Source organism: Rhipicephalus microplus, chromosome 4 (assembly GCF_043290135.1).
Source record: "Rhipicephalus microplus isolate Deutch F79 chromosome 4, USDA_Rmic, whole genome shotgun sequence".
Lineage (NCBI taxonomy): Eukaryota > Metazoa > Arthropoda > Arachnida > Ixodida > Ixodidae > Rhipicephalus > Rhipicephalus microplus.
In genome coordinates this window covers 220,340,411-220,357,491 of record NC_134703.1, presented here as the reverse complement: position 1 = coordinate 220,357,491, position 17,081 = coordinate 220,340,411, and the positions used below count along the sequence as shown (strand labels likewise).

Here is a 17,081-nt window from a genome sequence, read left to right as displayed (position 1 = left end):
AAACCACATGCCTCTCATTTCTCCAAACAACAGTCTTATGGTTGCATATATAGTGATTTGATGAGACACATTTGCTAAAAGCAATATTGAATACGTCATTATTTGCTATCTTTAGTGGGGCAATGTCATTGCAAATTCAGCTACAAAGGGAAAAACAAATTTTATGAACCATTAAACTTCGATTGATCAGTGGGGTTTAACGTCCCAAAACCACCATATGATTATGAGAGACGCCGTAGTGGAGGGCTCCGGAAATTTCGACCACCTGGGGTTCTTTAACGTGCACCCAAATCTGAGCACACGGGCCTACGACATTTCCGCCTCCATCGGAAATGCAGCCGCCGCAGCTGGGATTTGAACCCGCGACCTGCGGGTCAGCAGCCGAGTACCATAGCCACTAGACCACCGCTGCGGGGTGAACCATTAAACGTCGATATCAACAAGTTGGTAAGGTCGACCTTACCTTCAGAACGTTTTTAAAATAAAATATGACGTTTTTTGCAAATTAGCCCTTTTATGCTTAAGGAATCAGTAAGAGGTTCTGGCAGGCCTGTTGCTTTGTAGCTTTTGAACATTTCATAAGACAGCACAAAATGAGGAGGACTAGGGGTGTGCAAATATTAGAAATTTTGAATATTTTCTGAAAAGTGCTTGCTCTTCAACTTGATTTGCAGCAGGATTTTACTATTCAAGCTTCTTTGGCAGGGGCCCCTTCAGATTGTCAATATTGTCATGTAGGTGAACCAGCCTATGCCTTGTCAGACAGATACGTAGGCTACGTCACAGCAAAGAAAATTTATTAAGCAAACTGGTGCCTAACAGAAGGAAGAACTTGAGGACAGTAGCAAACGCGCGGCCAAATGGCACGAGACAGATTGCCTCGGGGGGTCAATGGGGCAGTCCCTCATCTTGTTCTTTAGTCGCAACACAGTCCGGCTTCACCCTGCCAAGGGCAATGCTTGACAATATACAAGAAAGATGAAGCTGATAAAGAAGCCAGTAACACATTCCAGTCCTGCTTTTTGTAAATGCACATGGCATTGCCCCTTTGTGAATAATACATTGATTCTAAAGCAGGACATTGAAAATGAAGCAAGAAAATTGTCAACAAGTCACACTTCCATATTGCAGCAAAGCTGCTTTTCAGGCTCTACTGCAGTATTGTATTGTCTCAAGAAAACGTATCGACTCAAATATTGTCTCATGTCAAATGTATTTAATCAAGAAAATGTTAGTTCCAACATCAAGGCTTTAGTAGCAGTGACAGAGGTGGGAGCCTTTTGGACTTGAAATTTGAGCAAGTATGAAAAATCAGATGCTGATTCTTAGCACCAGAAATTACAGATGTTTTGATATGATGATGTCTACAAGACAGATTTGGAACTCCTGACTTGAAAGAAGCATGCCTTTGTTTGCTACATTAGTTGTGGCTTGAAAAAAAAGGAGAGGCTGAGAAAATAGTGTCTTTGTCTATTACATATTGTTAAGTATTGTTGGCAGCATGGTGGTCGCAACAAATCATTTACATGAATATAAATCAACCTCTGCATTGCCTCATTATTGATAAGACTACTACGAAACGCCTACAACCAAGCCAAAAAAAAACAAAAAAAAAAACGCTTTGATGTTGCTCTCTCATAAGGGTGTAAATGGCCTCAAACTTTTTTTTTCTTCAAAGAATCCAGAAGACAATCTAGATATATTTGAAAAATATCGTATTTAATTTGCATTGACACTTGAATTCACTTTGCGCAATTTTGCTATTCGCACAGTACTAATGAGGACCATGTTAATAGGGGTTGCAGCGCAAGCACGAAACGGTTGGAAGAAATGCATACTGAAAGTGATGATAATGATGATTAGTGGAGTTTTGTGGTGCAAGGGCCATGGGTGGCCAAAGAGCGCCATGTCTTTGATGCGATGTAATTGATGACTAATGATTGCGATAAGATGGTGTATTACGGCTGTATAGAGGCCTAAAATCAGGTGCTGTATAAAAGCATAAAATATGTGTATAAAGTTTAAAATTACGACAGTGATACGCAATTTGATGTAGAAGGTGGAATGAATCACAAGTGACCATGATATCTACAAGTGAGCGATCATAAAATAGCACGAATGCCTCATTGACCCCTTTGAAAACCAAAGGGTGAGAGGCAGGTGCTTCTCAGAGTAGCTACCGCAGCAACAACCTCTGCGGAGAGGTTATGCTACGGATTTCCTTTGTATATAATGCTGAAGTTTTGAATTTCATCTAAAAACGCAAATAGTGACTGATAATTAAAAAGTGGTTCCTTGTCAATGAACATCCCAGGATGAAGTGGAATGTGTTCATGATAAGCTAACGAAAAATGCTTTTTTCTAATAGAGTCTAGTTCGATGCATTGGATGAGAATGCGGTTGACAGTAAGTGATTCCTCACATCTATCACACAAAAGTGGATCGCCACCGCACAAAAGGTGTGAGTGTGTGCTGTGAGTATGTCTTGATTGTAGCCTTGTAAGTGTAACTACTGTGTGGCATGATTTTGATACTGGCAGCCAATCACCAAGGAACCGCTTGATGACGTGTAATTTATTTTCTCTGTAATTATCCCATGTGCTCTGCCAATAAGCTTTAAGCTTTCGTTTAAGATATTGTTTTAGAAAGAGCAGAAGCAGCTATGGATGTATTAACAGCACTGTCGTGAACAGATGCGGCTAGCGGATCCGCCATCACGTTACTTTGGATCTCGCGGTGTCCTGGCACCCAGCACACTGTAACATGCTGTTTATACTGGTACACTGTGCATAGTAGTGAATAAAGTGAGACAAGGACCAGGTTTTTGTGTTTTTTAAGAGTTTTCAGAGCTTTTACAATGCTTAAGGAATCTGTGTAGATTACTGCCTTTTTTGTGCTTAACGACCGCAAGTATCGCAAAAGCTTCTGCGGCGAAGATGCTTGTGTTAGTATGCAGAGCGCCAGCATCCAAAAAGGATGGACCGACCGCTGCGTACGAAACAGAAGTGTAAGACTTTAAGGCATCAGTAAAAAATTCAGGACAAGTGTATTTATGTTGGAGCTCCATGAAGTATGTGTGGATGTGCGCAATGGGTGCATGCTTTGTAACCTCTAAGAAAGACACATCGCAGTCTATTGACTTCCACTGCCATGGTGGCAAGTGTGCTGCAGGAGCCATCAAAAGGTGGTCAAGTGGCACACCAATTTCCTGAGCAAGGCCCCTCACACGAATCGAGTAGGGTTGTCGCAGCGAAGGCTGATTGTAAAACAGTGCAAAACTCGACATATCATTAATAGTCGAATGTGTAGGGTGTTCTTTGTCTGCATTCACTTTGAAATAATATAGCAAGAACATGTAAGATCTCTGAAGCTGCAACGACCACTCATTCGATTCTACGTACAGGCTCTCTACAGGACAAGTGCGAAAAGCACCCGTGGAGAGTCAAATGCCTAAATAATAAACCGAGTCAAGCATTTTCAAAGCGCTTGGTGTGGCAGACTGATAAACAATCACCCCATATTCTAAGCATGTGCGTATGAGGTTTTTATAAACATTCATGAGACATTTTCTGTCACTGCGCCACGATGTGCGCGACAAGACCTTTAGTACATTCATAGCTTTCAGGCATTTGTTTTTGAGATTTTTTTATGTGCGGTACGAATGTCAATTTCATATCTAAGGTTATGCTTATAAATTTGTGTTCAGTTTTCACATCAAGTCGATGGCCGTGAAAGTGAATAGTCAGATCAAGATGAAAACCTCTCTTTCTTGAAAATAAAACACATGTGTTTTTTTTTCGTGTGAAGGGTGAACCCATTCTCATCTGCCCATTTAGTAACCTTATTTAAACCAAGTTGAAGCTGCCGCTCGCAGGTTCCAAGATTGCAGGATTTAAAACGGATCTGAACATCGTCGACCTATGTGCAATAAAAGATATTGCATGAAATGTGGGATTGTAAGGTAGTCATTTTTACAATAAAAAGCGTGCAGCTCAAGACACCACCTTGCGGCACTTCCAACTCCTGGACAAATGTTCGTGACAGGACATTCCCCACCCGGACACGAAAAGTACGGTGGACAAGTAACTTTCAATTATGGTCAGCATGTTACCTCGGACACCAAAGTGCGAGAGGTTTGCAGTATGCCGAAGGGCCAGGTGGTGTCATAAGCCTTTTCTATATCAAGAAAAAATGAAAGATAGAATTTATTATCGACAAAAGCATCACGAATTTGCGCTTCGATTCGTAACAGGTGGTCAGTAGCGGATCTATCCTCACAAAATTCACACTGGTATGGGTCCAGTAGGTTGTTTGTTTCCAGCAAATGTATAAGGCAGCGGTTAATCATTTTTTCGAAAAGTTTACACAAGCAGCTTGTGAGGGCGATAGGCCTGTAGCTTGTGACGGATGATAGATCTTTGCCTTGTTTTAAAATCTGAATAATAATGGCTTCTTTCCAGGCAGAAAGAATCTCACCGGAAAACCAAATGGCATTATACAAGGAAAGAAGCGCTTTTTGTGTTTCAGAGGGCAGGTGTTTTAGCATTTCATACACTACTCGGCCGGAGCCTGGAGCGGATTTATTACAGCAGTTTAGCGATGCCTGTAGCTCAGCTAAGATGAAATGTTCATTGTATGGTTCGTGTTTTGTAGGTTTCTGTTCTAGTTTCCGTTTTCTTATTATTGTTTTGTATCTCTGGAACAATGTGGTATAGTGCGACAAGCTGGAGACCTGTTCGAAGTGCGCCCCGAGAGAGTTCGCCTGGTACTCCAGGCTGTCGCCTTGTGTGTTCACAAGAGGAAGCGAATGAGATTGCCACCCTACTACCTTACCTACCAAGCTCTAGACCCTCGTCTCTTGTGTATATGAAGTGATTCCGGACAAAAACTTATGCCAGCTTTCTTTTCTCGCCTGTCTGCGTGTTCTTCTGCCTTGTTCATCTTAAAGTTGTCAAGGTTCTCGGCTGTCGGTGAATCCCTGAGCAACTTCCATGCCTTATTTTGCTCTTTTCGTGCATTTCGACACCCGCTATTTCACTAAGAAACGCGCCGTTTGGTGCACGGTCCTGTTTGTGGGATTCACTTTGTAGCAACATCAATTATAAAAGCTGTGAAGACTTCAACAGCTGCATCTACGCTCAAGTCATGTAAATTAATTTAACTTAGGCGAGTTGCGTTTTGAAACTTTTCCTAGTCAGCCTTGTCAATCTGCCATCTCGGAGCCTGTGGAGGACATGCATTATCTATTGATGTGCTCAGAATTATGGAAAGATGGTCACTTCCGTAAGGATTATTGATAACCTTTCATTTGAGTAGGGATAGGAGTGATGGGGACGTAATGCTAAGATCTATGAAAGAGTAGGTATTGTTGGCTAGGCTGTAATATCTTGATTGCTTCTGATTAAAAAGACAAGCGCCAGATGATGAAAAGAACTGTTCAATTAGACGATCTCGTGCATCGCGAGAATCACCCCATAAACTACTGTGCGCATTAATGTCTCCAAGAACCAGATAAGGTTCTGGGAGTTCATCGATTAAAGCCTGAAATTCTTGTTTTTGGAGCTGGTGATGCCTGGGTATGTAAAGAGAGCAAATGGTGACGAGTTTATTGAAGATGACGGCTCGAATAGCCACTGCCTCAAGGGATGTTAGAAGGGGTAAGTGTGAGAATGTGATTCCTTGATTGACTATAATGGCTACGCCACCAGATGATGCCACGGCATCATCCCGGTCCTTTCGGAATATAACATAATGGCGTAAGAAGTTCATGTTTTTAGATTTTAGACGTGTTTCTTGTACACACAGCACTTTTAGCGAATGTTCATGTAAAAGTTCTTGGATATTATCGCGGTTTGTCAGCAGTCCTCTGATGTTCCATTGTAAAATTTGTGTCTCCGTTTTATGTGTAAAGTAGTGCTGTGTGTACAAAAATGGGGTTTAAGTTAAAGGGCCCTTTCCAGGCCTTTTAACATGCACCTTATCTCTTTTGAAGCGGTCGAGGGACCCTCGCTGCTCCATAGGCACATTATGTGCCTTTGTGATAGATGCGTGTTCATTGCCTCTGGCGAGGCAACGGATGAGCATGAGGTCTCGCGTAAAAGCCTCGCCACAGTGGGCGAGACCTTTACACCCACTGGCCCAGAAGCCGATGGGATTGTTTTAGTGTCCACACCACGCTGGCTGTTACCAGCGCCAGCTGGGGCCGGAGAGGGTGAGGCAGCCTTGGCTGTGCCCACCGTGTCCAGTTGTGGCGGTACTGAGCTTTCAGAACGCGTGGCGCAGGCTGTCGCTGTTGGTGTTCGCGCCAGCAGCCCCAGAGCAGCGGGACTTTCTTCCTGGGTAGGTGGAGTAGACTTCACTACTTCCACCACGGAGGCAGGCGCCACAGCCAACAGCTCACTTAACGCAGGCTGGGCTTGTGGCGATAACCGGTGTGGCGCTGCTCCCCGACGCGCCGCATCAGCATAGAATGTGCCATAAAACAGTGCAACCTGTCTTCGTGCTTCCTTGAATAAAATATTTCTTTTGTGTTTCAGTGTAATTACTTCTTTTTCCTGTTTCCAAGTAGGGCAAAGCTCTCCAGTATGCCACGTGCCCACCTTCACAGTTGGCACAGTGGAGCGGACTGTCACAAGTATTAGAGGAGTGTTCATGATCCCTGCATTCGGCACAGGCTAGCCGGCCTACAACTCTGCGAACCATGCCCGAAACGCTGGCACTTAAAGCACCTGTGCGGATTTGAAATGTATTGTTTGATGCTTGTTTTTGTGTATCCAGTTTCTAGAGACTCAGGCAAAACAGTTCAAGTGAAAGTTATAATTAAGAATTTTGTCAAGATCTCTTTGCTTTTTCACCTTATCTTAATCCATCCTTCGAGGAGCTCTTCTTCACTCAAGTTCAGAAGATCAACATCGGAGATCACTCCTTTGAAGGTGTTCATTGACCGATGAGGGGTCATCGTGATTGAAACAGTGCCAAATGCCACAAGGTTGGAAGGTTTTTGTACTATGATATGTCTCGTAGTTCAAGTAACAGGTCACCGTTGTTTATTTTGGTGGCCTTATAGCCAGGTCCTATTGTGTCAGAAACACACTTCGCAACAAGGAATGAGGACAGGGTTCTCATGGTCTTCTGAGGCTCTGTGCAGTGAATCACATGAAAATGAGTGAAATTTTCTGTTGGCTTAGAAAAAATGCTATGTATTGCTTCGGTGCGCCCTCTTTTTCCTAGAGGGCATTCAAGAAGTTTGGGAAAGTCGTTGGAGGTCATATGTATAGAAATATATTTGGTTGCCATGCCAGCCGCCCACCACCGAGCCCAACATGGGGACGCTGTGACACGTAATGGGAGCACAGACGGCAGCTGTATATGGCCAATATAACCAAATATGTAGTGCTCATGGAAGGACATATACACAAGGTTAACCCTTGCCGCCTGGAGGATAAAAGTAAACAGAAGTGAGGAGATGACAGGAAAGATTGAAAGAGATAAAAAGACGAAGATCAGAGAAGAGAGAGAAATAGGAAAAGGCGACTGTCCATTTTCCCTGGGTGGGTCAGCCCAGGGGTGCCGTCTACGAGAAGCCGGGGCCATAGGGGTGTGTTGCCTCTGCCGGGGGGCCTTAAAGGTCCAATCACTCGGCGTCGTCTCAACCCCCAGGATCCCCTTTTCCCCGGACACGGCAAAGCCACGCACGGCTAGACGTGGGAGGAAGTCAAACCCCCCCCCCCCCCCCCCCCCATTAGCTCGGGTCCGTCGTGTCGCTACACACCAAATGCCTACTTACGCAGACGCACCTGCGGGGGCATACCGAAAGTGAGGAATGGAAGACAAAGGGGAACAACACGAGCGCTGCCTTCTCATTGCCAGCAATTTGGTGCTTGTGCTGCAACCCCTATTAACATGGAGCTCAATTAGCCGTTCTTCTAATGAGGACACACACAGACTTTTTCTTGGGCTGTTTTGTATGCTTCTTACTCAAGTGCTCATGTTTCTGCACAGTTTAATAATGTCTAAAAAAGCAAAGGATTATTTTCACAAGGAAAATGGGACGAGATCATTGGAACGTTATGGCAGTACGAAAAAGAAAAGATCAGTTTCACTGAACCTGAGATCAGTGTCAAAAGAAATGCAACTACAGCAAAGTGTGACAATATGTGTAGAGCTCACAAGCTGCACAACAGATGGCCACAAAAGGAGCAAGCACCACAACACACTGCCAAGCAAGGGGTTTCAAGGAGAGGAAAAAAAGCACTCCTTTTGGTTGCTACTTTCCAGTATTCCACCTTGTCCCGCTGCCCAAAATGGGAAAAGGGTGTACGAAGAGGTATTTTCCACGATAAAGCACATACGAAGAAGACTAGAGAGAACACAAGGTGAAGTGCTCCATTCTTTTTCATCAAGAACTTATACCAACATGCCCCACTGACAGTCATCCTAGATACTTTAGTTGGACACATCTTGAGCCAGTCTGCTGTTCAGCTAGCCCCCTCAGAAGACTGCAGTCAAAGCAAACGTTCTTAGAGATCTTGTCAAAAAAGCAGCTAGCTGGTTTTTTGAACAGTTAGAATTCGCAATGGCCACGAACTATATAAGTGGCGTGCTGTGAGATTCAAGATGGCGCCCTCAGAAGAGTCAACCTCTTTGTTAGCATAGCACGTGCGGACCGTGTTACTTTCGTTGAATAAAGTCTTGAGCTGCACTGAAATGTATATGAATTAAAGATATTTTCCGAATCCATGAAAGCTAGCCACCTCAGTATTTGCTGCAGTGTGAAAGGTTCTATTCCAGCTCTGTTACTAAGCACGAACAATGCTTTGCGAAATCCTGTGCATGCTACAGAAAACTGCACTAACTAGGATTAACATATGAACTGAATGACACTGAGGTCGTATGTACAGAGCCTGCGTGACAGATTTGCAACAATTAGTTTCGAGATCTTGAAGTGGCACCCTCTCAGGTGTGATATCAGTTGGTGGAGTCTACAGCAGCCACTGCTCCTATGCGCGAATTGTTTGCATCGGGCAGAAACTTGGTCAAATGAATATTCTCACGAGGGTAGACTAATGCCCACAAGGAATGTTTTTGAGTGTAATTATGCATTTGTTTTAGTTGCAGCCGAATCGACAGGCGCGAAAAACCTCCCAGATGGCCGATAGGCACGCCGATGCTACCAACACCATTGCTGGTCAGAAAGTGAAAGTGTGAGTGTTCTTGCTTGTAATCTGCCATTTTCCGCTATGCGATACTATTAGTTCTTGTGTTTTAAAATTTCAGTAAGCGTGCCTTTCTCCAGCATCTGCATGCATGTAGATACAGCAAGCGAAGCATCGCAATGTCTCATCGACAGCGCAGTGGTGTACAACGCAGGCCACGTTGTTGAATGTGCGCAGCCAATGTCGTCAACAGATACCGCATCACTGTCGCGGCTCTGGTTCTGAAAACATGTGGACTTGCGAACCCGCCACACAACGTTACCGTGGTGATTGAGTGCTATGCAATGGCTAAGTACTGCTCTGTGCCTCGGTGTGCTTTGTCCGCCCGTGAAAAGGATGTTAGCTTGTATAACAACCCTTTAGAGATGAGCACTGCCTTTTTCTTTAGGATATTTTTTTTCGCAGTGTAACGATAGTGACAGTGAATACGAGGATATGTGTGAGAATCACTTATTTCTGCCGCTTTGGCATTCGGAAAATACACACGAGATAATTACTGCAGAGCAGCTGTTTAAATTGCTGCTTCTGCAGTAAATCGAATGTCAGCACCCACTAGAAATGCAAAGCAGCATCAAATTAGCAAATTTTGAATAATCATGCTTGGATTGCAGTTATGGGCATCGGCAGGGCGTAAGACCACGTTGTATCACAGTAAAAGTCTTGAAAGGTAGGTGCTGGTGTGACTCAGGTAAGGGCAAGTTCCCCCTTAATGCACCCCCTGGTCGATGCAAATTACTGCAGTTTGTCTCAGTTAATGTTCGTTCATCAAGAGTGACATCACGAAGTACTTCATATTAATACCACCCAGGGCCGTGACTCAGGTGTCAGCTACCACTGATTGTATATACCACGCACAGGCACCACAAAGATTATGTGACAACCTTTAGTGAATGTGCACTAAGGAGTGACAGCAGGCTTCGCTTATGAATTTATGGTAAGCAGTGCACTAGGAATGCACTTTTTTGATCGGTAAACTACATACGTACACCAAACAAATAAAGCTTTAGCCTCAGATGTCCTGCACCGCTCAGCTGCGCTCACGAGGTGCACTTACCCGAGGCTATTCGGAGGCTGTGTCGTTGGCTCCCTGTTTAGGAGCTTTCGCGATAGGTTTTAGAATGGCACCTCACTTGGTGTATGCCGCCAACGCTTGCAGCCTGTGTGCAATAAATGGCTGAATTACTGGTGAAGTGCTGAAACCCTGTTACAACCTTATCGAAGAGTGGTGCGAAGGGCGGGTATAGCAAAAGTCACTGTCAGCACATTTGTGCTTGTTGCATATGGTTGATGAAGATGCGGGGTGCTTTGCCTCTCTGAGTTTGACTATCCACTTCTTCCTGAGCTTTAGGTCCTTAAGCGAACAGACTGGTTATTGGGACCAAATAGTGACGAAAAAAATTCATTTTTTTTTAAATTGACATATTCAGTTTCTGCAAGTATTTTTCAATCTCTCTGCAAATTTTCACACACCAGGAAGCGGTAATTTTTTTGTAATGTCAAACTAACCGTCCAGATTCTCGGTGCTGTTAACATACAGAACCTGCAAAATAAATGGGGAACTGACGTCGAGGCTTCTTTAGCTGGCACCTGTGTTACAAGCTCTGCTACGAATTTATGAGCACCTTTATGAGAATTGCAAAACATGCGCACTATGACTGCTGCTTTTTGAAAAAGCTGTGTGTTTTCAGTTTTCTCATTTTTCTAAAAAAAAATCAATTTATGACTGTTCAATTTCGAGGTCTCAATATCTCTGCAGCTAGAGCAGGTACAAGAATAATTCTTTTTGCAATGGAAACCTGTATGTGTGTAGAATGGAAGTATGGGAGCAGAATTTAGAGCACAAGCTTCTTTAATTAATTGCTCATCAAAATTGTAGCACAATTCCAACTGCTTTTAAGAATGAATAGTTATTTTGTGGTATAATAACCAAAAAATGCCTAAAAACAAAAACTCTTGCAAACTTTCAATCTATTGTCGTTAGTTTATGTTGGCATATCTTAAATATCACTTTTAATTAAGCACTTTTTTCCGTGGTGGCCTTAAACAATAAGGAGTGAACTTAAGTTATCTTAGGAACAAGATGAGTAACAGAAAAACTAATTAAATATTTGAAATCAAAACTAATTAAATATTTGAAATCAACAAAAAAACTGCATAATTCAGTGCAGTGTGATCAAGATCACTGAAGAAATAAACAAAAAGATGTCTAGGACCAGTCTGCCCCCTAAGGTAGTTGTGAAAGCTAACGCTTTTTTCCCCAAGTGGGTGATCATACAGAGGCACAGAGCAGTATTCTACCACTGTGCAGCACTCGCCGCGGAGATAAGCGACCACAGTTTCAAGAAGCAAGGCACTGTGCTTTTAAAATAAGCGTTAAAAGCGGACACCCACAGTTGTTAGAACAGCGTCAGTAGCCACCACACAGAAAATAAACCAATTGAACTGCGTTTTAGCCAAGTTTTACCACAACAATAATTTCTATACGGTGCCGCATCTCGAAAGTGCGCTAATCCTCGAACTGACGTCATACAAGCGTGGTTCGCAGTGCCACCATCGGTCGCACATCAGGCCAATAGTAGGTCGCTTGAGTAGTGTCATCGCTGCAGCATGGGGCGGAATGTTTAACGTGGTGATAATTTTTAAACATATTACGCTGTCGTCATTGCTTCCGCTGTCGGATATATGAAGTTGCTGCTTCAACGGAACACAAGCATATAAATCCGATTATGCAGTGATTCCACTGAGGTCTTCCGATTTAGAACAATTTTCAAAGCAGCAACGTTTTCATTTTGAAGCACTTTGGAGCAACAAAATTTTCTACACTGAAGCACTTTGGAACAGTGAAATTTTACATTTTGGAGCAACTTTGAGGAGCTAACTTCAAATCCTGGAAGAGAGGCATGTTCCCTTTACATCCAAGGACATGAGAAATTATGCTGATGCTCTTGTGAAGAGCTAGAAATATTCAAATTGCGGCGTCTCGAAATGGCGAGTGCCACTCTTTTTGCCAGGCGTCATTGCCGGTGCTACTGCTTTAATTGTGATGATGGCAGTGATAACAAACGCTTGCTAGCATCGTGCCACCTACCGCTCGGTAGTTATGACCCCTAAATGCGGCCTATGTGCGAGAAGCGTGCGCGATGCGATGCAAACAACTTTACAGGGGGCGCTAGCACCCCTACAAGATTCATTGCAAATTTCATGGAGCCAATCATTTTACCAGCACTCCCTATTTCAGTTGATGATGCAAGAATAATAGCATCGTGCTTTAGAGCATTCTGGAAAAACTAGTTAAGCTATTTTTTCCATAGCAAATAAATAGAATACTGGTTGAATAAAACTGTACTTCATGAAATAACAATACAAATACACCTAGGTGGCTATCAGCAGATATGGTAGGCAGATGCTGTGACGTAGAATGATAGAGACTCACACAAGCTCATGTGCATTACCCTAAGATGACTTCAAGAAAAAAAAAAGGGGGGGGGGGGGGTTCTTTTTCTTCGCAACTGATTAGACTGCTGGGCGTAATATTACGTCATTCAGCGAGTATCAGAAAGCCAACCTCCTCCTGCACTCATCTCTGTGCTGAAACTACACAATTTAGCAAACTTCATTTTTCTTTTGCAGCAATGTTTTATGTGGCTAGGGCATTCTGTCTATACCCCAACAACCTTCTTGTGTGTCTTTCAAAAAGCAGTGCGTAAAAAAAAAAAAATTTCATAGAGTACCTTATGCATACCCCTAAGACAACTCGAAGGCAAGATTTATTTTGTTTTTAATGTGATAACATTTATATGGACATTTTCGACTGGTTTTTGCCATTGCCAGGAGTGTAGCTAAAATTTTAAAAAACCTGGGAGGGGTTGGGGTTTCGCTTATTACCTCTTGCCTAAAATTACCTCTTGCCTGCCTCCCTCTTCAGACCAAGGTGCAACCCCAATCAATGGGGTTGCACCTTGGTCTGAAGAGGGAGGCAGGCAAGAGGTAATTTTACGCTATATATGCCATGGTGAAATAAATTCAGAGGTGGGGGGGGGGGCACAATCCTGGTATACCCTTTTACCTTGTACTCTTAACGCAAACAAACTGTGCCAAAAATGCTTCGCTTTCTAGAGAGGCCACATAAGGGTATGCACTGAACCTTGATCGCAAGGTGGCCACACCATCGTCGCACCACTTCGGAGGTCCATTCGTACGTGCCGTTCGTGCTGTGCAGATAGAATCACACTGGTCTAGAGCAGCGTAGCGTGTGCCTGTCGACACTATTGTCGGCCGCGGCTTTTATCTCACATTAGCTACAAGCTACCATTGATGCTTACATTACAGCACGAGAGTCTAACCACAGTGCGACCATGTTTGGTAGCATTACGGCGTCTCTCTTTACATATTTTTGAAGAAAACGCCATCTGAAGCTATTAGCTCGGCGCTCTAGACAAGTCTGATTCTATCTCTATGTGCATTGACGTGCAAGAAATGTTTCGCGGGTCTCTAGTCACCCAAGTCATGGATATTAAACACGACGCGTGCAGCAAGTTTTTGCGAGTGCGCGAACCTTAGATATCGCAACCCCGTTGCTAGCACTTCTCACAGATGATATCAAGCTTTATTATTTGGTATAATAATGCAATTTATTGGCATCACGTTCATTGCTAAGAGAGCGTAAGTGAAACTAACAAATTGTATCTTTTAGATATGATATCGCGCAACTAAAATGAACGCTGGCTAAAGGAACAATCATCACTTAAGTTGCCGGAGCTTTCGTACTGTTAGTTATCTAAACACAAAGCAGCTGTTAATAGCGCAGGAAGTCCATAAGCAGTCTCATTATACCTCGAGACAGCACATGCCAGCTACTTTAAGCTTCGCAGCAGCTCACCCTCTACCCCTCTCTTTAAAACGAAGCAATAAATGCGATGTTATGATTAGAGACCAGATTATAGGCAAATGCTTATTTTGTTCCTTGCGTTCATATCGTGCCATTTTAATATATGAGCATAAATTAGAGGTTAATAAGGGCTTTTATGGTGTCTTTATAAAGCCTATAAACGCCTATTCTGGGTGTTCATGCCTAAGTGCCTATAAGTGCCTATAAATGCCTATTTTCAAAATGAGCGCCTATACGAGCGCTATTAAAGCCCAAATATTGTTTCGAGCATGGTGTGAAACCACTGTTCATGTAAAAAAGGCAACAGTGATATTTCCAAACACTACAAGTTTCAACGAAGACAAACCTGACATGCTGGGAGTGATTGCAGGAGGAGCATGAGGAGTGCAAAAGACGCTATTTCTGCAGCCCTAAGTGGAAGCATGTCTCAGCGTCTGCAGGGGAAGGAGGCGAGAGAATTAAAGATGGGGTAAGAAAATTAAAGTGACGTGTATGGCCGAGGACGCAGTGACCGCCTTCTACAGACAGCTGTCCAGTGCCCTGAAGAAACTGAAGAACCGCCCTGATAACCTGGGTGTTGCAGTGGGAAGGAAACATCAGGTTTTCCTGGGCAGCCCATGGCAGCAGGAGAACGAATGAAAAACCATGGAGGGCCACTCATGGAATGCTCTTTTTGATTCAGTGGTGGCGAAGGTCACCAAGTCGTTATACAGTGAAGCCTGAGACAGGCCCCGGCATGTTTACAATCAATGGCATATTTAGCATACTGCTACGGTATGAGCCGAGCTGTAGTATGTGCCGGGTAGGTGGAAGAGGAAGACGACGTTGTCTGGTGCGGCCTGATGACTCCATCTGTACCGCGACTGCCAAACTTTATCCTGACCCTGTAAATAAATCCACCTATCCTTTAATTCTACCGTAACAGTCTTGTGGTGGAAGGCGCTGGGTAATCAACCAAGCAACACGACGCTTCAAGCGCCTTATCTACGACGAAGCCGCCGCCTTGCTGGACTGCCCCCGTTACCACTGGCAGCTGAGATGTCTCACGGCGAAGAAGGAAACCGGATCCTCGCAGCTGCAGACCTTCTGCCAGTCCCAGCAGCATCACTAGTGCCAGGTTCGCATGCGGCTGGTCCCTGGTTGCGTCAAGATCTGATAGTGCCTCGAACATTCAGTGGCAAATCTGGCGGGCGAGGACTTGGACGCCTGGCTCACACACTACAAACGGGTGAGCAAATACTACCAGTGAGACGCGGCGACCCAGCTGACCAATGTAGTATTTTTCTTAACGAACACAGCACTCGTGTGGTACGAGAACCATGAAGATGCCCTCACGTCATGGGATTGTTCGTTTCCGAAATAGGAGCGTGCTTCGGAGACTCCGTAGCTAAGAGAAAGCAGGCGGAACAAACATTACTGCAGAGAGCTCAGATCCCAGGAGAGACGTGCACGACCCATGTCGAGGCAATCTTGAAGCTCTGCAAGATTGTCAACCTTTCTATGTCAGAGCAAGACAAAGTTGGCCACCTGTTGAAGGGCATTGCTGAGAACGTGTATCAGTTCCTCATCAGCAAATACAGCCTTGCTACGGTAACCGACGTCATAAGCCACTGTCGCACATTTGAGACCCTGAAGATGCAACGTATCACCCCCAAGTTTGGTCGCCTACCGAATGTAACCACCGTGGCAAGTGTTGACGAATACACGCCGCTTGATCTTGCGTCGACAATACGCCAGATCGTTCGAGAAGAGTTCACTCGACACGCTCACCCGACGCCGTACGAAGCTACACCCGCACCGCCTCCCTCTCGCCCTCCCATGTCAATTGCCGCAGCAGGCATCGATGACTGCAACTACAGGCCACCCGCACCACCGAGGTCACTACCCACTGCCGAGGTACGGAGACCGCTTCAGTTACCCCCATCAGCCAGCCAACACCTATTACGACCCGAACGAAGATGTACCTGTACCACCACCACGTCAGCGCAATGCCTTCCAGGAGTACAATGCATACCGCTAAGACCCTGTGTGCTACCATTGCGGTATCGCCGGGCATATAGCTCGGTTCTGTCATCGACAGAGCCGACATCCCGATATCATTCCCCATCAGAGTTTTCGCCAGCGGGCACTGGTCACAAAAACGGTCATTGGCCCGCCTATTCCAGGAGTACCTCACGGTGGGGAAATCACCGTGGAAGTTCTCCCGTTTCTGACCGTAGTGTGACGCCTCCATCTGGCTGACTGCATCCTTCCCCTTCGCCGGGACGACGCCTGTCATCACCGCCGCCGCCAGGAAACTAGCCAGCGCGACCGATGTAGGTGAGGTCGCACAACAAGATTTGTCTCAGATGCCTCCGCCAGTTATAATGTCCAAGAATAAGATACGTGTGGAAATAGATGGCTTTTGTACAAATGCTTTGGTGGACACTGGTGCTACGATATCAGTTATGAGTCTTTCTTTCAAAAGTCGCATTGGCCGAAAAGTTATGTTTTCTTGGGGCGAATCGACAAGGTTTCATGGTGTTGGTGGGGAAGTACTTCATCCTGTCGGAGTTTGTGCCGTCAATGTCTTCTTGGCAGGAAAGGTGTTCTTAACAGAGTTTCTTGTACTGCAACGTTGTACCCACGATGTGATTCTCGGTCTTGACTTTCTCCAAGGTTGTGGCACTTTCGTCGACTGTGGAAGCGGTGAACTTTCTGTCAGCGGTGACATTGTTCCTGCCCTCGTCGATGAGGCGCCACAGGCCGCGAAGGACGCTCTGATTGTTTCCGATGAGCTGACAGTGCCGCCATGGTCAATGAGGTCAGCTGCGGTGTTCGCCTCAGAATCTGCCACACCTTTTGACACCATCGTTGAACCTGCCATCGTTCAATGTGTTAATAAAGGCATACTCGTCGCTCATTATTTGGTATCTGTTGATGAAGGAGCAACCTTTCTGTGGGCACTGAACTGTTCGCCAATGCCGGTTGTGCTCCCT

At 44.7% G+C, this 17,081-nt stretch overlaps 1 protein-coding gene across 3 annotated transcripts in view; it reads right to left on the bottom strand.

The window, feature by feature from the left end:
• The window catches only part of rhea (Talin_middle and talin-RS domain-containing protein rhea), a 908,869-nt gene that overhangs the window by 3,351 nt on the left and 888,437 nt on the right, over positions 1-17,081 (bottom strand). The gene's annotated exons all lie outside the window — the stretch shown is intronic.